Raw genomic sequence first — 26,914 nt, 5'->3', positions numbered from 1 at the left:
AACAACCCAGAAACAAAAAGTTTCCTTAGAAGGCTGCCCAGTACAAGGCTTCCTAGTTAACTTGCATTAAGTTTTTATTACAAAATAGTCAACATGAAGAATCCCTCACCATAATTATAGTAGTGATAGGACTTGCTGGTAATGGTGGCATAAGCCTGTAATCCTAGCTACTCAGGACAGTAAGGCAGGAGGATTACAAGGGAGAGAGAGAGAGAGAGGGAGAGGGAGAGGGAGAATTGGAAAGGGGGAGGAAGAGAGACAAGGAGCATTTCTATACATTCATTTTCCATTGAGGAATCTAACATTCTTTTTCTTTCTTTCTTTCTTTTTCTTTTGATACCAGGAATCGAACTCAGGACCTTGCACTTGCAAGGCCGGCACTGTGCCACTGAGCTAAATCCCCAGCCCTCTTATATTCTTTTCGAAAACAACTTGGAAGGTAACTACTATTGGCCATGTAGTACTTATCCATATGTGACTTTCTGAGCAGTTTTAATCAAAGAAGTAACCCTCTTTGATGATGATAAATCATAAATCCAGATCATTTGGAAAAAGACATGTTCAAACACCAGGACTACTATGATAACTGGAGACAAGAGGTCACCAGGACTACTGTGATAACTTGACACAAGAGGTAACTTTTGAAAAGTTCACCTGAGGGCAGGGGATTTAGCTCAGTGGGGCTGCCACTTGCCTTGCAAGCACTAAGTCCTGAGTTTGATCCCTGGTATCAAAAAAAAAAAGTTCACCTGAAGGTAGCCGGGAAATTTCCTTTGCCTTTTAACGCAAAGGCAGAACAAACTGTAGACAGTTTTTTTCATGCTAAGTTATATGACACCCATAGTATTTATATGAATGTTGAGTTTACCATTCAGCAATTCATGAAATCATCATGCAAGCATTTTGGAATGTTACAAATTTCCCTAATTTGAAAGAGCATTTACATGAAGATATCTAAATTGTTGCCTTAGTTACTTTCCTGTAGCAGGAAGAAAATATACAACACCCACAACTTAAAGGAAAAGAGGTTTATTTTGGCTAGTTTTAGTGCATGGTTGGCTGGCTCCAAAGGAAAAACAAAATGGAAGAGGGGCATGGCAGGGAAAAAGGTGTTCAATCCATGGGCCAAGAAGCAGAAACAGAATGGAGGAGGAGTGGACAAGAATATACCCTTCCGAAAAGAATAAAAAGAGAGAGAGAATAGGAGGAAAAAACTGAAAACAAAGCTTGTGTAAATAAGGAGGGGAACAGGGGTTGAAGCGAGGGGAGGAGAATGGGGAAAAAAAGAAGAATCAAGATGTATTAGGTTCAGGTACAAATTCCCTTTGATGAATGTTATCATTATGTATATCTAAAAATGTATCACTAAAATTAATTTAAAAAAATATACCCTTCCAGGTCACGCCCCTGGTGATCCACCTCCATACAGGTCCCACCTACTACTACTATACTTAGCTACTCAACTCATGAGTGGATAAATCCACTGATGAGCATAGCACCCCCATGGTCCAATCACTTTTCACACACATGAGAATTTTGGTTAGATCTAAACCATAGCAAGTGTAATTTGAGTTCTATTCTACAGTGAGTAGAGTAGTACTCTGACAACTGGTATCACTCTCTTCTCTTCATATTTTTAAAAATAACTCATGGCCTCATGTAAATTTCCACTTTGGTGTGTTTTGGTCAAATATTTGATATGTAATCATTATGAAGATTAATGGTAATTATAAAGAAATGATAATTTGTTCAGAAAACTATGGAATATTGGCTCATCTGAAATCATCTTGCTTATGCATATTCTAATAGCTAACTGAATACTAAAATGGCTTTCTGTTACCCTACCTAGTGAGATTGGGATTTCTGTTCTCCATTTGTAAAGATATTTACCCAGTTGCCCCAAACTATCTTTCTTCTATAAAGATGGTGAAGCTAAATTTAGTCCTTCTATTCAATCAATGATATGAAAATAATAAGATAAAAAAACAAAAAATGCAAATGAACTACTTAACTGAAAATTGCAGTTCTTGGGTAAATTAGGGGGTTTTAGTGTCAAAGTATGCTAGGATTATTTTTGCATATACACTATACATATCATTCTATGTATATGCTTGAATTAATGAATATCTATCTATCTATCTCCCAAAGAAAACAAGCAGTCAGACTAGTTTAACTTGCTTTATAAATGAACTATGAGACTAACGTTTACAAGTGGGTATTTGCGCTATTTAATAGCATTTTATGTTATTACCTTTCCAGAGTTTATTATTATCATTGTTATTATTATTGGTATAAAGAAGCCATTATAAAGAAATTGACAATTGTTTCATTTTGAAAACATATTTCACACCACTGAAGTTAACCTTAAGTGCCATTAAGAGATGAAAAGAGAACCCACTATCAATCACTTAACAATACATAGCAATTGTAACCATAGAAAATTATTACATAACTACTGCTATTCTTACATTCTGACTGACTATTGGGAATTCTGTTGAGACTGGAGAATAATATAGGTTGGTTTTTCAGATCAAATGCCACAACACTATTTCTCACATTGATTGGAATCTATTCTGACACAGTAAAGATGAGAAGTATGTACTACGTGCTCAGTGGATGCCTTACCAGCTTAGTTGCTGAAAAGAAATATAAGGAGGCCCTAGAGAGTCACCAAACCAGTGGGAATTAAATGCATTCCTCAAATAACTAGGGAATAACACAGTATATCATATAGCCAAGTGATAAACTCCATGAGTAAGATACACTGAGTATTCAGAATTCAGAAAAATTCAGAAAGAGAAAAGAACTATGGAGGATGGAGTAGCTTATACTGGACATAGGCCAAATACAGAAAATTGGTCTTCCTTTGGCCTTTCTTTTTTATCAAATATTCACTTATTTACCCAGAATTTGCTGAGCTCTTACTACATGTTAGAATCAATGGCAAACAAAATAGAGATTCCTACAGTGTCTCTAGTCTATCTGAGGGTAGTGGGGCTGCATGGAGGATCATTAAACCAATGCTTACATGAATAAATTATCATTGATATTATATAAAAAGGGTTACACTGCTATAAAGAAAGACATGCAGCTTTAAAATATATATTACATGTAATGCTGTGCTCCTATAAACTGAATACAACAGTCAGAAGCCCTACCATGATTTAACTTGTTTCATTAGTTGTACCCAAGATCATGGGTACAAAGGGATGCTGCGGTCCCTCTTCCTATCTGCCTGCACTCCACCATCTCATGCTCTTTATGTCCTTTTCACACATCTTCACCCTCACACCCTCACACACAAGCACACAAGTCTTCTGTGATATATATTTTCACATAAGAATATGTACTTTATAACTCATAAAGTGATGGGTTAAATCTTCAGAAGAAAGTGGAGAGACAGTTTGCCTACTGGTGTTAGCATTTGCTGTAGCTATTCCTGGCACTGGGCAACACATGTTTTTAATAAACTGGTAAAAACAGTGTAGATCTAGCTGTAAATATGTTTTGCTTGGTAATGTAGGCTGAATATACTGATTAGACTGACAGTTGTTGGGTTTTCTCCCCTAAAAATCACCATACAATAGAAAGAGAAATAGTTTGAATGATGGGGCCCAAGATAGTCTCATGATACCAATACTGTGTTGATAAGCACTGTTTATGACAACAGTTAATTTACAGTAAAAACATACTGCTGTTTTTCTTGTTCACAGCATTGCATGTTTTGTTCAGTCTCAGAAATATCCAGTTCCATGTGAAGTAGCCTATATCTATAATTAGAACTAAGCCACATAATCAGATGCCTGTCAATATTATGGCAGGCAACTTAAAAATAGAGCAAACACTGAACAACTTACTGATACAAGACTTATGCAAATTACTCTATGAAATGATATATTTTTTCAATTTTTATTATTATAAATAATATTCAATGGCCAAAAAAATGTATGTGTAAAATTGTTAAATATATATGTCACTAAAGCAATGAGAACTACTATCTACTAATTGGACATAGGGTCATTTAAAACTTCTATTTATCAGAAATTGAGATTTTAAATTTTTTTTCCTAGTACTAACAGATATAGTCTATATAAACCCATTTAACAACATGTACTTGTCAAAAGATCTCTTCTCTGATAGCCTATATGATTACTGTAGAATTCCCATTCATAAGAAAATAACATACAATATCAGTGGCCTAATAATGTTTCATTATAAACTATCAGAGACCAATATTTCTTAGATTTGGAATGTCTGAGCCAAATACGAGAGCTAATATATTAAGAAAAATATACATATACCATATGTGGATATAATTAATTAAGCCATCTACTTAATAAAGAGATGGTAGGCACATAGTAAGCATACCATTAGTAATACAGGAGTGGGTAAAAAGGAAGAAATATATAGAGCAAAATTCTGTCCTCTGGAAGCCCATAATTTAGAATATTTAAATAACAGATTCAAATACCTTTTTGTCAAATAATAACTCTCTAGATTTGAAATGAAGTCTTTATCAAAATTAATACAGAGTAACTCAAATGGCTTCCCATTTCATTCACTTTCATCTTTTTGTTTCTCTTTTGACAAAACTAAGAGAGCTTTTATTAACCACATGTAGGAAATGATGTACATGGTTAGAGCATGACAACTACCTCCAAGTTTTAGATACACTGTCAAAAGAAAAATGTTCTAGATGTCACCACAGGGTAGTAGTAGGGACTGCTGTAAGGAAAGAGATTTTGGCTCAGGAAAAATTGGATTCTAATAATCAGAGTTGTCAGAGCATAGATGAGCTGCCTCAGTAGACAAAGAGTTCCCAGCTGCTAGAAGAAACAAGTACTGGTAGAACATCCACTTAGTAGGGACAATCTAGACAGTATGAAGAGAGTTGAGAGGGGTTTCTTTTACAATCCAATGGATTAAGTGTTAACAATAATGATGACAGTAATGGTGACAGATTTATAAAGCATATAGCAATGTGGAATTTGAGAAAAAAAGAGCAACTGATTTTTTTTAAATCACCTTCCCTCCATTCTTATTTTAATGACAGTAACCAAAGCTTAATGGTTTACCTTTTAGAGAACTATATTATCTTTCCTCAAGCAGATTAAAAAAAATCCTCAGTAGTTAGCTATATTGGTGAAGTTGGTTCATCATACTGTCAGTCAGCACATATATGTGTACAACCCACATTTACTGTGGTTCTCTCTCTCTCTCTCTTTTGCTCTTCCTTCTTCCCTCCTTCCATCTCCCTCTCCCCCTGCCCTCCTCCCTCTCTGTCTGCCTTGCTACATAGACAAAGCTGGTCTCAAAATTGTGATCCTCTTTCCTCCAGCCAAATAGTGGGAATACAGGTGTGGATCATCATGTCCAGTTGTTCATTTCTTTCTTGTTAAAACAAATATGGAATGTAATAGGACGGGATAGGCTTGTCTAACTAGGCCAGCAAGGGATGGGACGGGATGAGATGGGACAGAACAGAACAGAACAGAACAGAACAGAACAGAACAGAACAGAACAGAACAGAACAGGACTGTATGTACATATGTGCATAGTTTATATAGTTTTCATTGTCCCAAAGTATATATGTTCTCTTTCAGCTTTGTCTTTGTTTTACATTTAACAATTTATCATGGATATCTTTGTAACCAGTATATAAGAACTTATATTATTTTTTAACAATGGCATAGTATTTCTCTGGGTGTATATACTATAATTTATACTAATAGACATTTGAGTTGTTTATAAAATTTCACTTTAAAATATTACAATCATCTTTGTACTTATATCTTCATGCTAGTATTTCTTTAGGAAACAGAACTATAAATAGGATTTTTTTAGGGGGTACTGGGGGTAGAACTCGGGACCTTGCACTTGTGAGGCAGGCAGTGGAACCACTGAACTAAATCCCTGGCCCATAAATAGGATTATTAAAGCATAAAGAATACACATTTCAAAATGCTCAGGTGCTGAATAGTTGTATCAATATCCTAACAACTCCATATGAATAAATCCATTTTCTTAAACTCTAAACAACATCAGACAGTATCACTCTTGTAATTATTTCATTAATCTATATGTATCTATGCACTGGAAAACTGTGCTAAATGTATTTCTTGCTATGAGTTATGGTCAAAACACAATTTGAAAGTCATTGTACCAGATCATCTACTGACAATCTTGTGTAGAAACAAGAATTTAGTTGAATATCTGTAGAGAATCAGAACATAAAATCATAAGAGAAACTCTTAGGCTAGGTTTCAAAAAGGGCACAAATCTTAAACACACATGCACGAACTCCACCTTGCTTTATTACCAACAACTGTCTCCTTGGCTGCTATTTTAACAAGCATGTTTTGCTAAAAGCTTAATGACAGTACCTTACCCCTGAATGAGACATCAATGAGTTTATCAAGTGCTTCACACAGTACATCCTAATAACACCTGGTGTTGTTTGCATCCTCATTCTCAGAATTTGTACTTAGCAAAAGCAGAGCCTGGACTGGAAACCAGGACTCTGTTCCTAACTCCAGCATGCTCCTTTTAGTACAGCACATCTGAGCCCGCCACGTAGCAAAGTAAGTATAGCAGAGCAGTCTCTTCTGGGCTTTCTTTCAGCCCATGGTAGGCTGAGGGTCCACAGGCTTTGTGACTTCCACATGTGCAGAGGTACTGAGGACACTCCATTTTGTATGGAGGAATTTAGAGGTAAGAAACCATTTCAGGAGCTGTACCCCAGTATTCCATCAAAAACTGTTGAAACAAGATTTCCTAGGCCAAACTCAGCTCCTTAGAAGAAATGGAGAAGGAAGCATAATCTGAAGCGTCAGCTCAGCAACAGTTCACTGCTCATAGCAATAAATACTCTTGTGAAAAGAAAACTATAAAGGGAATTCTATTTTCCCATTGATTCCCTTCCCAGAATGTAAGATCTGGAAGGTGCTATAGGGATCATTTAGTCCAGCCTCACATTTACAGAAAAGGTAACAGAACCCCAGAGAGGTTAAGTGGATGAGCCAAAAGGCACACAATTAATGAGTGGCAGAGCCCCAAAGGACAAAATTGTGTTAACGTGCACGTTCTTAGAGAAATCACAGCTTATTCAAGAAATGTAAAGTGGTGTGGATATAGAGGAGTTGGCTATGAGGGTTTTCCCTGGTGTTACCAGCAGGCTGATGAACTCAGGAGGTCTGACCAGGCTTGGACTACTGGGCTGACATAGCCTTTGAACTCTACTAGACCTGACTCGTGCTTACAGGCTTGTTCTTAGCTCGAGTTCTGGATCAGTACTACTAATCCCTGCATGAGATGCCCCGACACAGGATCCTATAGTCATTCACCCCAGTGCTAGGAATGCAGTTCTTTTTCCCTTTCTTTGCTAGACTTCTACTGAAGCCAGATTAGCTCATAATAGTGACAAGTGTGGTATCCACTGATAAAAGAGGGAGAAAATAATATGCATTTAAAGGTATTATTTTATAACAGAAGCCTGTCCCTGGGGTTTTTTGTTTAATAAGATGTTTTAAAATCCAAAACTTGCCCTAAAAGCTTGACACTATATCCCACTTATGTTTGAGGCTCTGTAACTAAGAAACAACTTCTTAAAAGGAGATAAAAAAATGAACTTTGGTTAGCCTAGTAGTTGCAAGTTTCAGTCCCCTGAACTGTGAAAACCTTCCAATCAGTTTGTATATGAAGAGAAGATTCATGTACTTCTAAATATTTATTGTTGCTAATTCATCACTATTAATATACAGGTAATGGATGACTTTTTGTCCTTTGAAGTCAAATATTATCATGTAAGTGGAAACAAGTATTCACCTCTCTGAAGTGGAACACACACACACACACACACACACAGAAACAAAAGTTTTACCCTCTAAAACCAATGATTCAAATGAAATTTTTTAAAAAAGGAATTAAGAGAAGAGGAAGGAAAAGATCATTAATTCACACTTTGGCCTATGTTGGATATTTTACTCAGCAAAATGCATGGTTTTTTTGAGGCCCAGTTGTTTGTTATCTTAGGATCTGTGAGGAGGTCAAGGCAAATGAGCAGAGCAAGGCAGGAAAGGTGAGGCAGGAGAGCTGGGCACCCCTCCCCCAGAGCTGGTCACAAAGGCAGGACCAACATGGAAGAAAGGGACACAGCTGCAGGGGTAGGCAAGTGAACAGCACAGGAGGACATGATGGCCACCCTACTTGCCCCTTACCCTGTAGCCCCATGCTCTGTTGAGAGGGTCCACCCACATGGCCAGGCTTGCTACAGATCCAGAGACAGTCTGGGTCATGAAAGAGACCTGGAAACTCAGACCTACCAGGTAGACACACATGAAGTTCCCAAGTGGCATACATGGAGAGAGGCATACATGTAATAGTTAGAACTGGACTTGAGACCCAGACCGTCTGGAATTAAATACAAGCTCTACCATTCATCATCTCTGTGACCTTGGACAAATCACCTCATCTCTATGTGCCTCAAATTTATCACCTGCTTCAAAGAGTCCTTGCTAATATCAAAGTAACTAATATACTTTAAGTTCCCGGGACAACTTCTGACACATAGTGAGCTTTATACCAGGTATTACTATGCTTAGGTATGCTTTCTTATAAGCCAAGCTTTTAAGACGCCATATTTAAAGAAAGCAGCCACTAGCACGTTTTAAACAATCCTTGAATGCTGTATCTTTGGATTTTTCAGTAAAAGCCAAAAGTTCAGACTTTGATGTGAAATGTCCACGATTTTGAATGTTAAGAACTAATTTGGGTATGGTTTAATTTTAAAGAATTGTATAGTGTGAACAAAACATGTTTGCAAGCTGGATGTATCATTCTATGATGAAGGTCAATTAAACCTTCAACCAAAACTTCTGAGTCACTGGCCCCTCTCTTGCTTCTTTTCCATAGCCCTTCTTACCATCTGACATACATTGTAATTGTTTATTACCTTTCTTCCTACCAACCATGATATAACAATGAAGCTTCTGGGAGTAAAGATTTATGTGCTTTTTGTTCACTATTATATCCATACCTCATAAAGTATACCAGTGATGGCAAACCTTTCAGAGACCAGTGCCCAGACCGTAACCCCAACCCCACTTAATTTATCAAAAAGTGCCAAGGCTGCAATTAAACCTGAGCAGTGAGGTTCTAATTTACAAAAAAACAACTCATACATTAACATCTTTTGTCTTAAAAGAGAAACAAATAACATATGTGCCATAGGTTCTCCACCACTGTGGTATACACTAAGTGCTCCATAGGAAGTGAATCAACAAATAGTATCATTTTACTGCTCACCCTCTTCCACTAAGGGTGACCCCATCTACCTATTCTCTCCTGCTGATTCAGTGAATCCCACAAGGATAAGGAGACTGACATCTATCCATTTTGATACAAGTGAATCAAGGCTTTTTTGAAGGAAGATCAGGAGGCTCTGGTTAGAGAATCTACAAAAAACAAGTTAAGTGAAATATGTAAGAGGGAGGGATATGAAGAATCCAAAAAATTTCCCAAATACTTAAAATCAATATCAATGACTTCCAATTAACTTTTTCACAATGGTAAAACATTATCTCTTTCTAAAGAAAATTTTGACAAGGTAAATCCTGTATATTAAGATGGCTTAGGGGCCGGGGATTTAGCTCAGTGGTTCTGGTGCCTGCCTCGCAAGCACAAGGTCCCGAGTTCAATCCCTGGTACCAAAAAAAACCCCCCAAAAAACAAAGATGGCTTAACCTACATCTACACATCCATTCAAAATTGTACCTTTGTGTAATACCTCAACAAAAACAACTCCTCAATTCTAATAATGGCCCTAAAATATCCAAATTGCTGACAAACTATTTTTAAATACCAAAGTGAGTGTGGCATTCAATTTCCCTATATGATCAGAAAAACATAAAACATACATCTGTGTATATTGTCACTTAAGCAAAATTAATTGACTACTTGGTAATTAAACTGACACAGTCAAAGACACATTATAAAACTTATTTTTACTACACTGAGAAAATGTCTTGAACAACTCTATTTATCCATCTATCCATCCTGCTCTTTAAAAACTGCTGCCCCACTTTACATTAACACAACCTATCACCCAAGTGATTGAGAGAACGAGGTGTGCAAGAAGCAAAGTGCCAGTGGTGGAGATACGAGCACACAGTTCTTGCCCTCACCCTCACAGAGCTCCCAGCCTTTTTTTTTTTTTTTTTTGCTAAAGAATGAAAGCAAAGGAAACCAAACTAAACCAAACAAACTCCCTGACTCCTTGCTTCTCACATGAACTGGCTGGTCCCAGTCTCTCAAGAAGTGGCAACCTGACCTTCAACTGTGTGTGCCGCTGCTTCCTGCTTTTACCTCCAATTTGAATGACTCGGATTTCTTCTACGCAAGAAAAGCTCTATGTGGAGTTCTTAAAGTTTTAATTATAAGCAAAAAAAAAGATTGTATTATTCCTTCATTAATTTTTTTTTTTTCAGATTTCAGTACTTGGAAAAACACATTTCCAACAAAATGCTGGGAAGAAACTACAACATGGAATCACTATTCATGGACCATGGTGTAACAGTGAATATCTAGGGTTTAGGAAGATCCTTTCCTAATCCAAAGGGAGCAGGCTGTTAAAAGTCACTGTGAAGGCTACAATGTAAAGTCTATACAGAAAAAAAAAAGACGTTAAAAAAAACCCTTTCAGATAAGAATTCCCATATTCTTCCTAGAATTTTTCTGTTATCCTGCCCTACTCTGATATTTCACTGAGCTTGATCCTGCTCCCATTTCACACTGTGTATTCTGCCTGGAGTTGTAAACTCAACCTCAATAAGGACTAAGTAGGTAACATAAATAATGAAATGAGTTGGTTGGGTTCTGCTATGGTTTGGCTATGATTTGAGTATGTCCTCAAGAATTCATGTTTTATTGATTTGGTGTTAGTGTGGCAATTCTGGGAGGCATAGTACACCTTTAAGAGGTGGGGCCTAATGCAAGGTCCTGAGGTTACTGAGGGCTCTGCTAAGAAAGTATTAAGGTAGCTCTCAGGGGACCTTTTGGTGCATTCAGGAGGGTTAGGGTTATTATAAAAGAATACGCTCATCCCCATTTCTTTCCTCACATGCTCCTGAAGTTGTGAAGCCACCTAACGTTAGGCTTTCTCCAGAGCCTGAACCAGTGCCCTCCTGTCCCTTATCCTACCACTGAATCTTGGGATTTGAACTCTAAGCTATGAGCTAATGAATGTCTTTCTTCATAAACTTAGCTTAGTTATGCTGTGTACATTTCCTTATGGTAACAACAACAACAACAAAATCCATATTAATTCAGGTACTCTGACAAAAAAAAGGAATGCTCTATATTTTGGAACACCCCTGTTTTAACCTGTCATATTGTTGCTATCTTGTAATGTTGGCCCAGTATCACTTGCTTTAGATTATTTTAGAAACTCCATGGATTTTCAAATGTTGACTTAATATTTTTTAAAAGTTCAAATTAAATAAAAACTTTTTAGAGCTCTATATAGTTTAAAGAACATTAATTTCTAGCTTCAATTTATATTGTGGTGAGATTAAAGTCTTTTTCTTTAGCTTGAACACTCTCCGGAACTCTAGATACATATTAAACTTCTACTGGAGTACATGAAGAAGCACTGTAACTTCCCAATCCAAATTACCAAGCTCAATACTGTTTTCCACAATTTCACTCATTTCTCGTAACTTCTTTATTCTGTTGGGTGGGAACATCTGTCACCTTAGACCTAAAGTTCACTTTCCATCTCATCCACTTTTCATCTCTCTCTCTCTGCCTTCTGGCCATCCCAGTCCAAGTAGTCACCAGGCCATGGAAGGTTCTCAAGTCCTTGTCTCCACACCTTTATCTTCCAGTCCAGGTAATGAACACCTCATTTCAACTACTAATAAGTTCCTCATAGTTTTCTCCAAGTCAACTTCACCAAACAGTTAAATACAGAATAAGGAAAGCTGGTACTGTTTCTTTTCTGCTGAAATGTCTTTGTTGGCTCCCAGCATCACACAGGATAAAACTGAGCTTCTTAGCACAGCAACCAGATTCTGGCCTTCAACTGTTCATCCTGCACGACCTCCATTCATTCCAACCGTGCAACAAAGCTTTGTAGAACTATTGTTTCTCCCTGGATTCACCATTGTTTCTCATGTCTGTTTTTTATATTTCCTTTCTCCTTTTTCCTTTGACTAGCCTCCTTGTCTGTACAGTCAACAACTACTCATCCTTTAAGCCTCAGCTCAAGCCATCCCTGTCTTCCCCAGCAAGATTTAGGCACTCCTTTGAATCCAATTGTATTCAAGCAACTGCAGACTAATCATTAGTATAGGGAAAGGATAACATCATTCATCTTTATATCAGAGCATTTAGTACACCATCTGGCACACTGTGTTGGCTTCATAAATATTTATTAAATAAAAGAAGAGTGAGCTATGGGTTTTAAGAAGAAAGAATGTATAATTGGGGAAAAGAAAATAAAGGAATGAGAGATTTGGATTTGAATGACCTGTGGTCTAGGGTGCTGCCAAAATCTTTCATTAGTCTATCAATTAATCAAATCATGCCTCACCCCTATATACCCAGTCAACTCAGAATGGTTTCCCAGTAAACTCAGGATAAATCCAAACTCATCACTCTGACAAGGACCTGCTCATTCCAACAGCCTTGTCTCTCCCTTTCTTACTTGGATTTATTCCCATTCTTCGAATGTGTCACTTTTTCTGCTGGGAAGCTCTTCCTCCTTATTTCTAGTTCTTTTTGTCATTCAGATATCAACCATCACATCATCTTCTCAGCGATGCCTCCCCAGATCACTAGATCAATCTAGCTAACACCTCAGCCACCATCACCTATTACTCTTTTCCCATTCCTCTATTTTCTTTCCTTCACAGCTCTTAAAATACTCTTGAATTATCTGAAATTATTTATCTTTTTTTTCAGTCTCCACCAAAAGAGTATAAATTTTACTCATCATTCCATGCTTGTCTTTTTTTGTTTTGTTTTGTTTTGAGACATGGTCACGCTATGTAGTCCAGACTGCCCTTGATTCTCCTGCCTTAGCCTCCAGAGTGCTACCATACCCAGCTCTTCTTTGTTTTCCCAAAATATTTACATTTTCTAATGAGTACTAAAAAAGAATACTATCAACTTTACAGATCTATAGGATCTATGTTGGTTTCTTTCAAAAAAAGTTTTGAAAATAATGAATATTTACAGCATACAGACTATGTAGTACAAGAATAATCTAATCCATGAATCTATATCTAACAAAAGAATAAAAACACCATCAGATCCAGACAGTCCCATAATCATGATTTTCCCTATGACTAAAGTTTGTAATCTTGTCTTATAAGTAGGAGCTATTTTGCTAGCCTATAATTTTTACATCATTCTCAACTAAATATCTCTACATGGAGAAATTGTATGACTGCCTTTTAAGAAAAGAAAATTAATGAAAATTAAGCTTTCAAAAATACTGTGGGTTTGACTCCCAAATAACTGTTAAGGTCCAAGCATATAAACAGAAACAAATTAACAATTACCATTTCACAGCTCTCAAAATGTTTATAAACATAAATCTTATTTCTTTCTAAAAACATGAATATCAAGACTTTTTCATTTTAATAATGGTTTGAGATAACTTTAGGAAAATCATTATTGAAAATAACTTTACAGCCTCATGTCATCACATAATAAAGTAATACTATTTTAGGGTATTGCCCTACTTATAACCTTGAAGTTACAGTTCCTTAGATAGTGTCCTTGTTAAGTATAAATATTTATAATTTAAGTATTTATTTTTGTTTTTTGTTTCGTTTTGTGTTTTTTGGTTCCGGGGATCGAACTCGGGTCCTCGCGCTTTCGCAGCAGGTGTTGAAACCACTGAGCTGAATCCCCGGCCCTAATTTAGGTATTTGTACATTCTAGAACAATTGTACAAAATACTTTCAAATCATATAATTTCATTTTTATAGCTGAGAAGTTCACAAAACAAAATATTTCCGTGGTATAGAGATTCTTCTAACTCATATCCAATAAGTGATAGGATTTTCATCAGGCTCTGAGAATTTGAATGACTATATTTTCACTGTGATTCTCTTCTAGGCAATGCTACTTTTAAAACTAAAAAATTCCCTCCATTGTTTCATGTCCTTTGAATAGTTTCATTAATTAGATGCCCTGAAATATAAATAAAATCCCCAATTTGTGAAAGTATACAGTAAAAACCCATATATAAATTATTATTAAATCATTTGGTTAACTTTTTTTTTTGGTACCAGGGATTGAACTCAGGTCCTTGCATTTGCACAGCAGGAGGCGAAACCACTGAGCTAAATCCCTGGCCCTATCATTTGGTTAACTTTATTAGCAGGTAATAATGATGATGAAGATAATAATAAATTGATAAAGGAGAAAAATAATAAACATTCCTTCTCTAATATTTGTTGAGTTCCTACACTCCAAGTGCTAACATAGTTTATCTTGTGATAAAGTTAACTGCATGAAATAGGTACTACTGAGACTGGCACTGGGCTGAAGAGGAAACTAAAAGCATGAAGACCCTTATTAGATAGTTGCCATAGGTCACAACAAATTTGACACTTAGAACCTTTGCTCATTGACACTACAACTAGAAAGAGTTACTACATGGAAGAATTTTAAAACAGAGCCATCCTGGGTAAATTCTTAATGTCAGCAGTTACTACATTATCTCTAAGAGTAATCACCATTTCAACATAAGAGCTGTATTTTTTTGATAGTATCCTTGTTTTTGTAAACAGATGAAAAAGATATTTTGAGGGATTTCTAATTTGTCTCTAAAAATAATAAGCACTGCCTATAATTATAACATTTGAAAGTAATAATTAGTTCACTTTTAATTTTTTTTTTTTTTTAGTTTTGGGATGAGCAGAGACAATTATCAATTTCCAAAGAAGACCTGGAGTTAGAAGGAAGCTGACAGACATTCTCATGGCTCTCTTAATAGCAGAATCACTCCGTTCTAAGAGGAATTCATTTCATGCAATTAAGGAACAACTGACTCCTTAAAGAACCAGTTCCAGAACCCTCCTCTTCAAAGAGGGATGGAAGGGTAACTGGAAAGGTAATGCTAAATCAAACAAGTACTACAAAGCTCTAGGCTGGGACAGTTGGTTCACGGATTCAGCTTTAGTCAAAGATCAAGCAATTTTGAGATACAGGGAAGGAGATTGGTCTGGTATCTTTTTTTTTTCCCCCTAAGATGTTCTGCTGTTTAGGATGTAAGACTGAAACAACTAGAGGCCTTCTTATGCACCACATGGAAGAAATCATTCTGAAAGACAAGGAGAAAAGAGAGCGCTGAAGAAATAGCTTAAATTTCTGAATCCAGCGATTTATGATCCAAGAATAACCCAAGATAACTCAGGTATTTGATCATATAAAATTTCCACTCCATCTTTTTAAAACTTTGATTAAACTAGTTGAAACTGTGTTTCTGTCACTTGCAACTTTCCCTCATCAAAGATGCTAGATATTTTTCTTCCTGGTCTTTGTGTCTTTAAAATATTACATACTAAATGCCCATATTAATTAAAAATCAACTTGATGGGGCTGGGGATTTAGCTCAGTGGTTCCTCTGCCTGCCTCTCAAGCGCAAGGTCCAGAGTTCGATCCCCGGTACCAGAAAAAAAAAAAAATCAACTTGATTTATCAATAGAAACATGGAATGATAAAGTCTTTAGAATTTTATTCATGGAATTTTGATTCCTGAGATAAGTAAGGACATAATCGACTTAAAGTTGTTTCTGAATATTAAAAAAAAATCTCAGCATAGCTCAATTTTGGTTTAGAGATCCCTCAAAAAAAAAAAAATCTAAGGAACTCTGAGTAGTAACTACTGTTTTAGAGGTTATGTAATAAAATAAAGAAAAAGTACTTTACAGTCCTTTAGGGGCTGAAACTATTCCTATACTTTTGAAAAACTTACATTCATCATTTGCTCACAACAAAACTTCTCAGTAAGAATATCACTGTACCTTAGTAATCTGAATAAAACATTCAAGTGCCATGAAAATTAACATCTAAGCCCTGAATTCAGGGTGTGCCTAATGAAAATTGGATGGAGAAGCTAATGAGAAATTTAACACAGGCCAAATGTCATTATTGTTGTAAGAAATATACCATAGTTAAAATGTTTCTGAGTCTTGGCCAATGACCTACAGTAATAATGCTTTGTTGACCTTATTATAAAAATAATTTTTCATTACTAATTCAGTAAAAGAGTCCCTTTTTCAGTCTTCAAGCATAAATAATGAAGGAAAAACCAGCACCCGATTCTTCATTGCAGCATAAGAAATAATGCAAAAACACTAATTACGGAAGAAAAACAGTTCCAAAAACACAGTGAACAAAGTCAAGAGCACAAAATAGAGGAATAAAAGATAGTAGACACAGCTGATTGCGGCAAAAGGTAAAGGAGACACAACAAAAGCATCGGATTTCATGCATCCTAAGGTACTCATATTCTAGAAAGCACAGGGAATGTGGTCTTGACATTACAGGGCAGACTGACGAGATTCAATCTGTATAGAAATAATATTTTTCTTTAATTATTGTGTCTTAATCTTGTTCAGGAAATTACTCTCTCAAATGACACTAGAGTATATAGGTAGTTTCTCTGGAGGTGCCTGTAATGGGGTTTCACCTGTGAGGTGGCCTGCTGTTTTTCTTCTTTGAGTAGCTATCCATGACACCTGGGTTGGAGGAGAATTCAAAGTGTAATGTACTCTGGGAAGATGAACACATTCTCTTTATTTGGCAATATAGAAGCAGAAATGCTCGAAGTAAGGGCCAAATACAAATGATAAGGACAATGTGGAATACCATGTATATTGTGTATCTTGAGGGACAAAAACCAAAGTCATATCATTTGAAATTGGCGAGGGAAACTTGGGGCCAAACCTCCAAAAAATTCCTTTCAAAATCCAAATGTGTACAATGTTTATGTCTCTATTATTAAAAAATTTTAAAAATTCAAATATGTCACTGTGGTTAATTAACTAATGGTCAACTTGTAATGCCCACCTGAGCTGAATCAGCATGGTGTGGGCATGTAAGATCCACCTGAGGATTGTTACCAATAGTCATAAAAGCAGAACTAGAGGGGAAGATGGTGAGCTGTGTATTTTCTAGGAGAAGCTTGCTGTAGATGGTTTTCCTGATAAGAACTAGGAGGAGGAGGAGGAGGGGGAGGGGAGGGGAGGAGGGGGAGGAGCAGGGGGAGGGGAGGGGAGGAGCAGGGGGAGGGGAGGGGAGGGGGGAGGAGCAGGGGGAGGGGGAGGAGGAGGAGGACGAGGACGACTTGTGTGGGACATTTTTGTGGGATCCAGGCCCTTGGCTGGATTTTTTTGGACTCTAGTGTGTGGTTAATCTCTTGCACTCCTTTTCATTTGACTTTTTGGGTAAATATCATTAAAAAATCCTATCAATTATGTGTCCTGTATTTAATGTATTACCTTGCCAAAACCCTGACTACCATAGTCACTCAAGGAGAAGACACATTAAGCCTTAAATAGTCATTTTAACAACAACAGGCATTGATAATATTCCTTCGAGGAAAATGGCATCCTATGAAATAGGAGTTCAAAATGGGTTAAGTCGGGGGTTGAAATGGAGGGAGGTGGGGAATGTCCAGAGTGAAGGCCAACAACCCAAATGACTTTGGAGCCAGGAAGATGACACCAATATGTCGATCTAATGTATTAACATATCAGAAAGGGGTGGGAGCTTATGTCACATCAAAAGGCATTAGAATTTGAAATTTTAAAAAACAAAACTTGGCTACGCAAGTAGAATTACTGTAGTGGTTCCTGTTTTATGACCAGTGCTTACATCAATACTGCAAAAGTCTGCTCTACAGAACACTAAAATCCCTGAAGATATCAAATCAATAGAAAACAAATCAAAAGTGAGTTTTACTAGGAAATACATTTTGTAAAATACAAGGTGTACTGGATTATCTCCTGTCCTCCCTGCAAGATTCACTCTCCACCTTTCTTGGCCCCACTCTGTGCCCTAGTAAGCTGACCTGAATAGACTACATTAAAGTGGTCCTCGGCCTCTGGTTCTGGTTGGTTTCTGCCAATTGGAGACACAGTTAGGAGATTCCAAGGTAGTTATTGCACTGCCTTGTCCCCGATAGGATGCAATAGGTTGGTGGTGTCTTCCTACCCCAGGGCATGGCTGGTAGATTCTCTAGTAACCACTCTTCCTACTTGCCCTTCCAGACCTGAGTGTTGTAACACTTACTGGACCCAGAGTATAAGCACTAACCCACTTGCCATCCTTAAATCTGCCCAATACCTTTGTAAAAGTTTTTTAATTACAAGTTTGAAGATCTCATATATTTCTTGCAGGGACTCAAACATTGACTAAAAGAAAATAATCTTTCTGCAAGATTTCTGAGTCCCTAAAGTGCAATGCATACTGTGAACATTCAAGAGTGGGGCATAATACTATGAATATTAGACAGTGGTCTAGAAAGGAGAAATATGTTTAGAGTACGTAGGGTTATTACAGCTTAGAAGATAGTGATAATGAGAACAGGGAGCAGACAAATTTTCCAAATCCATAATTTCTCAAGCTTAGTTGGGAGGACAAGTTCTGGGAAGGAATTGATTAATGCTAATCTTGAGGTTAAAATTTTTGTAAATCCCATTCAAGCCTCTCTCTCTTCTTTTCTCCCCACCCCTCTCTCATTTTATTCAAGATATTTGATTCAGTAAAGCCAGGGGAAGTGTTTGGTACTTCCTGTCCGCTTTTTTACTGTGCTTTCTGGACTATATATTAGGATATCATATTGCCCAATAAAATGTTCACATAAAAACTTTGCTTCAACTAGTGAAATGAACCTGAAAACAGAACTAGAAACATTGAGAATAATAAAATACACCTAAATCTCTCTTCTACAAACCTTTAAAGTAAGGACAGCAATAAAATATTAAATATAGACAATTTTTCAGCACTTTGAAATGGTGTCCCCTATTCTTTAATTACAATTTAGAAACTCTGAGTCTTTCTATAATTTTCTGAAAGTATAATTTGGAGAGTTGTGACCAAGCATCATTTACACACACACACACACACACACACACGCACTGATTCTACCTGTTAGTATTTCTTTGCCCAAAAAAATTTCAATCACAGCAAAATGCCTTCCCTAGATTAATGCGCATATCAAATTCGACTTGTCTTTTTGTTTTTCTTGGTGGTATTGGGGATCAAACCCAGGGATGTGCATGCTAAGCGAGCATTCTATCACTGGCATACCCGTAGCCCTTGAACTAAACTCTTGATCTTCCCTAAAAATCTGACTCTAGTATAATCTTTCCCACTCCTCAAAAGTTGCTCAGGTCAAAATTTTGGTGTCATATTGATACCAACTTTTTCTCATATTGCTCAATCAATTCATCAGCAATTTGGTCTGTTCCTTCAAAACAGATCCTGAATTTAGCCAGTTTTCATGAACTCTATTGCAACCACCCTGGCTAGGTGGTTTTACAGTACTCATTTTTACTTAAATCTTACAATGACTTAATGAAGAAGGTCCTTTAAATCTCAATTTAATAGTCAATAAAACTGAGGCTTCAAGAGATACAATAAATTGCCAAAATGGTACACTTAGGAAACAGGTGGGATTTGAAACTACCCTGGACAATCTCCAAGATTTGCTCTTTCTCATATAAAATTAAAGGTTTTAAAAACTGAATCTTGGGAATTAAGGTATAACTATTTGTTTCTAAGAAAGTATCAACCCCCTTTTGATTTAGGAAAATCAAAAGGTTTAATTGGTTTGTTCCTCATAAGCTTTATAAGAAGGTATGTAAACACATATACAATTTAGAAAGATAGGTATGTCACTCATTATAAACTTAGGGATATCATACCTTCTAAACAAAATCCAATTAAAGTTGTTTGGAGGTGACTACAAGGGAAAAGACTATTTATCCCATCACATTCTAAATAGCCAGGAGCCAGGCTGAGAAGCAGCTGGGTGCAAGGATGCATTGGGGAGCTGAATCCAGGGTACCAACAGGGAAGAAAGTGGCAGCTGGGAGTGGGGAGGGTTTCAGCATCCAACATTTAAAATGATCCAAACAGGAAAATACCAACTGGAAGAAGGGGCTAGGCATCCAGTAATCTTCTGGTAAAACCAATTTTCTGTCTGGTGCAACAGAAAGCACATCACATGTTAGGTGTATTTTTTCCCCAACATTTTTTTTGTTCAGGCTATGACCACCACCTCCAAAGGCAAGGTAGCAGAGAGGGTGACCCGTTATTAAGTCAGCACATTTTGGCCTATGTCAACTCCAGGATGACTCTTCTGAGTACCAAAATAATATACCAAGGAGACCTTTAAACATTTTGTATGTTCCCTAATTTAAACTGGGAATATGACTGTCCCTTAAGGTGATTCTCTTCTTAAAGGGTATATCATTAAAAGGGTTATATGAGTTGATTCCATTCACACATGCACACACACAGAATGAGATACACACTTCAAGCATGTATGACAGGCATCTGAAGATCTGTGGGCATAAACCCTTAGTTTATCAGCCCTAGAGGCCTAATTTTGCAATCAGCTAAACCTACAGTACATTTTCATCAAGTGCTGCAAATCAGCAAAATATTAAATGAATCTTGAAAAAAATGATTATGAATCCACAGTTCTGTTTGACTGTATAATTCTATTTAAGATTAAAATTACTATCATAAAAAGGCCACTTTCTGAATGTAATTCCACAAAAACATCATCACAAAAGCTTTTACTGCTATTTATGTCAGAATGTATTTTAAACAGTTCTAATCATTTACCTTTGTGGACACTTAATTAAAATTACAAAACCAATTTTAATCTGTAGTCCAATTAATATGCAAATATATGCAAATGTGGTAAATCAAGGTGGTGATTAAGTTAAGGACACTCTATTTCATGTCTGCTTTAAGTGTGAAAACAAACAATCTTTTTTGTAATTGTACTGATGGATTGTGATGTTTATAGGGTTAGTATGGGGTACAAATGTTTATGCATCAACATTATGCCAAAACAAAGATTTTATACTCTGGAGTGATTTAGCATCCAGCATACATTCAGATGCAACAAAGTCATTTTGCAGTCATCTTGTGAATTAGAATAAGGTCAAAGCAAAGTTAAATTTCTATGTCATCCATTTGTATGGCTATTTAAAATTCAACAATCACTTTCTGATGTGTTAGGTAAGAGCCAAGAAGTCTCAAGAATGGCATATTATCACCCTTTATCACTTAGTGTTTCTAATATACTGGTTTATCTTTGATACTATTATAGCAATCGTTCTCTCATTAAGGTACAAAGATATTCTGGCTTTTTAACCCCTCTTTTTCACAAGTTTTAAATATGGAAAATACAGCTAAATTCCAAGTGACCATCACAGTTTAAGTACAGAAATATACAACACATTCTTACATCCTTCCTGTTTCCTATTCTCTTGTTATTGTCCAGATAGTCCTGATGACACTTTTTCTTAAGAACTGGCTTCAGTAACACTATTTTTAAAAAGGCATAAGCCTCACTTTGATAGGATTAGTCTCTTAAATGCATTGTCAACCTTATGGGGATTTTCTTTTTAAAGAGAAAACAACCTTACAACTTTTTTTTCCTACATAGCATTTTCTTCATTCTCAATTTCTATTTTCTGAAATGTGTATCTTAGGAAGATGAAAAAGAAATGGCATCATTTTTTCAAAAAAAGAAACAGTGAAATCTTGGAACTAGGGATATAGCTCAGTGGCAGGGAGCACACTTAGCTTGGAAAAGTCCCTGGGTTCAATCCTCAGCACTGGACGGAAGGGAGGGAGGGAGGGAGGGAGGCAGGCAGGCAGGCAGGCAGCAGTCAAGCAGGCAGGCAGCTGGCCAGGGACCAGAGGAAAGAAGGAAGGGAGGGAAGGATGAAGGAAGGAAGGGAGGGAGAGAGGGATGAAAGAAGGAAAAAAAGAAGAAAGAAAAAGAGTAGTCTAAAAATCTCAGTCACATTGCATCATATTTGGAAAACAAAATCCCAAAGCTTTGTTCCTTGATGAAATACCTCTTAACTATCATATAACCGTTTATGCCAGGGAAACAGTAAGATTAACAGGCTGATCTTACTGTTTTTGTACAAATGTAATTATTCTCATTTTTTGAGGCCTGAAGAACACAGAATGGCTCATGTAAATTTTAAAGTGATTATAAAATGATATTCTTGTTTCAAATATGTCATGCTTTTGAAATATTCTTTTCAACATTAAATATTTAGATATTGACAAACAAGAACTTCAGCAATGCAGCATTAATCAACAGCATTTTGCATGCATTTCTCACTAGACACCTATTTTTCATTGCCACATTATTTAAAATAATCTTTTCTACTCTTAATTGAAGATATATTCACATATAGTTCCTCATTTCACTTAGAAAAATGAGGAAAATGGATGCAAAACTGCATTCATCTTATTTTTAACACTATATACATTTGAAAATATTGTTGCTCTGTGAAGACAGATAATTTAATAACAAGCAATACACTACAGAGTTATGTTTACTAAAGTAGGTAATGTGTTCCTAACGTGGTTCTGGAAACTTATTTCTTCCTCTCAATCTAATCTAATTTTATCATCCATATTTTGAAATCCTCAAAAATATCTAACTTTCCAAGAACAAAGATACTAATAAATGTTGAATATAATTGCTGCATATATTTTTCCTTAACTGTTCCATTGTTACCATCATTATCTTGCAGTGTACATATTTTTACAAATAAGTCATTCTTCTAAAATATTTTTAAATGAAACTGTATACAACAAACCATTAAGTTCATCTCTTTCTCTGAGTAGGTGTTTAGGGACTGTAATTTTCTAAATGTATCTAGTACCAACATATTCAATTATGAAACAGTCTTCATGTGATGATGCACCTAAGACAGCAGTTTACATTTATATTAACAAACTCTATCTTCATTATAGTACAAGGACAAAGCAGGATTCCCTTCCCCAATTTAAACCCAACAGTGAAATACATAACACAATACAACATGAAATGAAATAAAAGGACGAACATAAAATGCACTGCATTAAATATTAGGAAAAAAAATAGCAAGCATAACACTGCAGAACCAGCAGCAGAGCAAGCTATATTAAGACAATAGACCACCTCAGGATGAACAAATAGATTGAAAATAAAGAGTCTGAAAGTTAGATAATCAAGGTATTAAAGTCAGTCTTTTTATAAAATGTTTAACATGACTTTTCTTCAGATTATTTCCTAAAATTAAAAATTTTTCAGTGTTATGAAATTTTGCCCATATATTAATCTAGAAATTATGCCAACCAATACAGCAGGAACCTTGAGCTCCTCTGGTCCAGGTCTCCTAGGAATATATCATGCAACTGAATTAGTAGGTAAATAGTACCCTGACATGAAACTGGAAAACAGCATTAATGAATAGGAACACAGATCAAAATATCATCTAATTAAGAGGTAGTCATGATGGGATATCCTGCCCGCTTTAAATGAGAAGAGAGAGCTGTTATTTACAGTACTTTGTGAAAATCCTTACTTTAAAGCAATATAGCTTGATCTAACAGTAGTATGGGATAGCAGATTAGAAATACAGAACAAAACAAACTTCTAAAAAGTAGATAGAATGTGTTGTATTAAAACAAGTTCACTAAAATAAATACGCTAGCATTTAATTTTTTCTCCTTTGAAATAAAAAAATTGGGGCTATTTTGTCTCTTGAATAAGTATATCTTGGGAAAAAATGCTTTTTAAAAAATGATTATCTTAGTTAGATGCTCCTTTTTGAAAAAAAATTATTGTACATATTATATGATTAAATACTTAAAATTAATCCCAATTACACTAAAACACATGGAATTTTCTATTTCACCAATACTACTCCTTTTTTAGGTGGAGCACATGGCTTTAGAAAAGGCTAAAGTTTAAGAAATGGATTTCTGTTTTCCCTTTCATGTAGTTTACTGGTAATCTTGCCTAAGTAAACTGATTTGACCTTGGGAATGTCTCACATTCCATGGAGCAGCCTTTTTGAATGATCTCCAAAACCTACACATCTGAGATGATTTTGGACTTCCTCCCAGAAAAGCCCTCATCCTAATGGCCATCAAGGGGGGATGAAAGGTCCAACATTTTCTCCAAATTTCTGGGAGGCTGAATTTTGTCTATGTCAGAGTCAGGACTCTGTCCTTATGCCTTGGATGGTGGAAGGCTGAAATGAATCAAACAAGATAATATGGCATTATTCTGTGGGAATGGTTTCTTTTAATCAAACAAATCTTTTCAGATATATCATACTCATAAATCCTAGAAGTTTACAAAAACAGGGAATGGGTGGGAAGAACAGTGAGAATCTAGGCCTCTTTAGGTAAGGATACAGCCAAGTCGGGGAACAGAGGCCAGAAAGAGCCTTTGCATCTGTTTGCCATTCTAAACCCAAGCCCTAGAGTAAATCATCTCAGAGGTTCTACTAAATTTACAATTCTCTACAACCTTTTTTGTATGTTTATTTCTTTGTTCACACGAAATGCCACACTTTTAAAATCTCTGGATCAAGCAGCAAACAACTTCAATCCAAGTTCAAGCTGGGGATGATCAAGAATGAGACTTAGTATTTATTTCGCCTTATGTGAGATCAGTTTTATGTGGAAACAAATTAGACTCCGATGTCCAGGAAAAGGAACAGAAAGAGATGTACTTCACATTTTCCTTATAATCTGCTGCTCTAATCCTTCTGTCTTACTGAAGAACATCCCTAAAAAAGGTGTGTCAGTGTGTGCATGCAATGTAAGTTTGTGTCAAAGCAATCAGCATAATTCAAAAGACAGTATACATATTTTCAGTTATTCAGATTACCTTGACGAATTACAGAATTCTTTTTACTCAAAGATTGATATATTATTATTTATTAGTATATGTTTGCAGTACTAATATATTGTAATGTAAACATAATATTTACATTTCTTGTTTGGAGTTGTCTTAATTCTTTTTTCATTCCTTTTCCCTCCCTTTCCTTTCCCCTCTATCTTTTGATCTGCTTCCCATCTGAGAAAGATCTACCTCCCTACATCCTATTATTGATCTTTAATTTTGCTCTTTAAAACTAGACACAGTCATTTTATCTTCTCAGAGAGTTTTAGTGACTTGACTTATCTTAGGTCACTTAAATATTCTTAGCCAAGCAGTGCAAAACCAAGCATGGCTGTTCAAAAGCTAAGTAAGAGTTATTCTATTTTCCAGGAAAAAGGGCCCGTCCTCAAAACCTTACAGTGAACCACACATGAGATGTCACAACATGAAGGAGGAGTGTAACATCGAAGGAAGTTCCTGAAAATTAACAGTGCTTAACACATATATGGCAACCATTGGTCTGTAAACTGGCTTTTCAACCTGGATAAAATTTGAAAAGATTCAAAGACTCCTAAATTTAGTGGGCATAGACTATGCCAGTGGTGGTGAATCTGTAGCATGCACGCCACAGTGGGCTGTTTATATCATTGAAAGCTCTAAAAGGTTCACCATCACTGGACTATACTTTAATATTTCTACAGAGACCTTGACTCCTAAAGAGCTTAAAAGTAAGTTGGATGACCTTCATAATATCAAACAATATTCTGCATAAATTATCTGGTCTCTTTAAGGTAAGTGGAAATTGCAATTTGATAACAACATAGCCAATCCAAATGGACAGGGATATACTCTGACCCAATATACAGAAAACGCATCATAAAAATGTAGAATTGTAGACCTTGACCCTTAAGAATGAAGAAAATGGGACTAGGGATTTAGCTCCGTGGTGCCCACACCTGCCTCGCAAGTGCAAGGTCCTGAGTTCGATCCCCTGTACCAAAAAAAAAAGAAAAGAAAATGATTATTTCTCTAAACTACAGCAAGCAATTTTTTTTTCCTTTTCCTTTAGTGTGATTAAAACATGATATACTACAAACATATTCTGACCCAAGTAATATGACAGGTAACTCGAATCAATTTCAAGAGAATCAGTGTAAATATTAAGTATTTTTGAATAAACAGTTTAATGCTCAATTGTATATGGACAGTGGTTTTCAGAAATTGTTTACAAGAGCCTGAAAAATTTTTAACACCTCTTCCTTCTTCATGGAGAGGAATACAGGTGGGAGTGACATGGTGAAACCACCTGATAGGTTTTCCTCTCCTTCACCAATGGAATTGTCTTAACTTCTGAACACTGAGCTTGAGAAAATGTTTGGGTAAATGAAGATTCAACAGTTACTGCCTCAGTTGAGTGGAGAAATTACAGTTAACATATGGGAAGGATTGCTAAACAATCATTTCCCTTGAATCATATCTCCCAATCCCCAATTTGATGATGTCTTTTTCAGAAACAAATAAATGGGCAGAATTTAGGAGAAGAATTCAACAGTTCAGTTCTGTTTAGTTATATGCACTTACATGAAATCATGTTCTCTGCAAGGCATTATGCCCTACACATACCCTTCTACAAAATAAGGAATTAAAACCTTGTATTGTTTGATGACTTTGTCCATGTATAGCTGGGAACAGTAACCAGGTCCCACAGGGCTGGGAACAGTAATCTGGTCCCAACTACCTTGTCCAGGAGTCCTTCAACTTACCAAATAGCAACAACAAGAATATACTCCTTTTTGATTGTTAGACAACCACATGATCATGAAGTTACTTTAGGTGGAGGACAGGTAGGGCTTCTCTATATTTAATTTTTATTCAGAGCCAATGTAAATAATTATAAAATTAAAATTATGTAATAACATGCTACATACATAATTAATTTAAAATTAAGGGAAAGGCAAAAATGAAAAATCT

General features: G+C 36.1%; 1 protein-coding gene across 22 annotated transcripts in view; it reads right to left on the bottom strand.

Moving 5' to 3' along the window:
• The window catches only part of Qtman (queuosine-tRNA mannosyltransferase), a 462,684-nt gene that overhangs the window by 171,493 nt on the left and 264,277 nt on the right, over positions 1-26,914 (bottom strand). The gene's annotated exons all lie outside the window — the stretch shown is intronic.

The sequence above is a fragment of the Heterocephalus glaber genome, unplaced genomic scaffold, assembly GCF_053883595.1.
Source record: "Heterocephalus glaber isolate CG9 unplaced genomic scaffold, H.glaber_assembly_v1.0 deba00000347, whole genome shotgun sequence".
Lineage (NCBI taxonomy): Eukaryota > Metazoa > Chordata > Mammalia > Rodentia > Bathyergidae > Heterocephalus > Heterocephalus glaber.
Note: the sequence above shows the minus strand (reverse complement) of the source record. Positions and strands in the feature narration are given on the sequence as shown.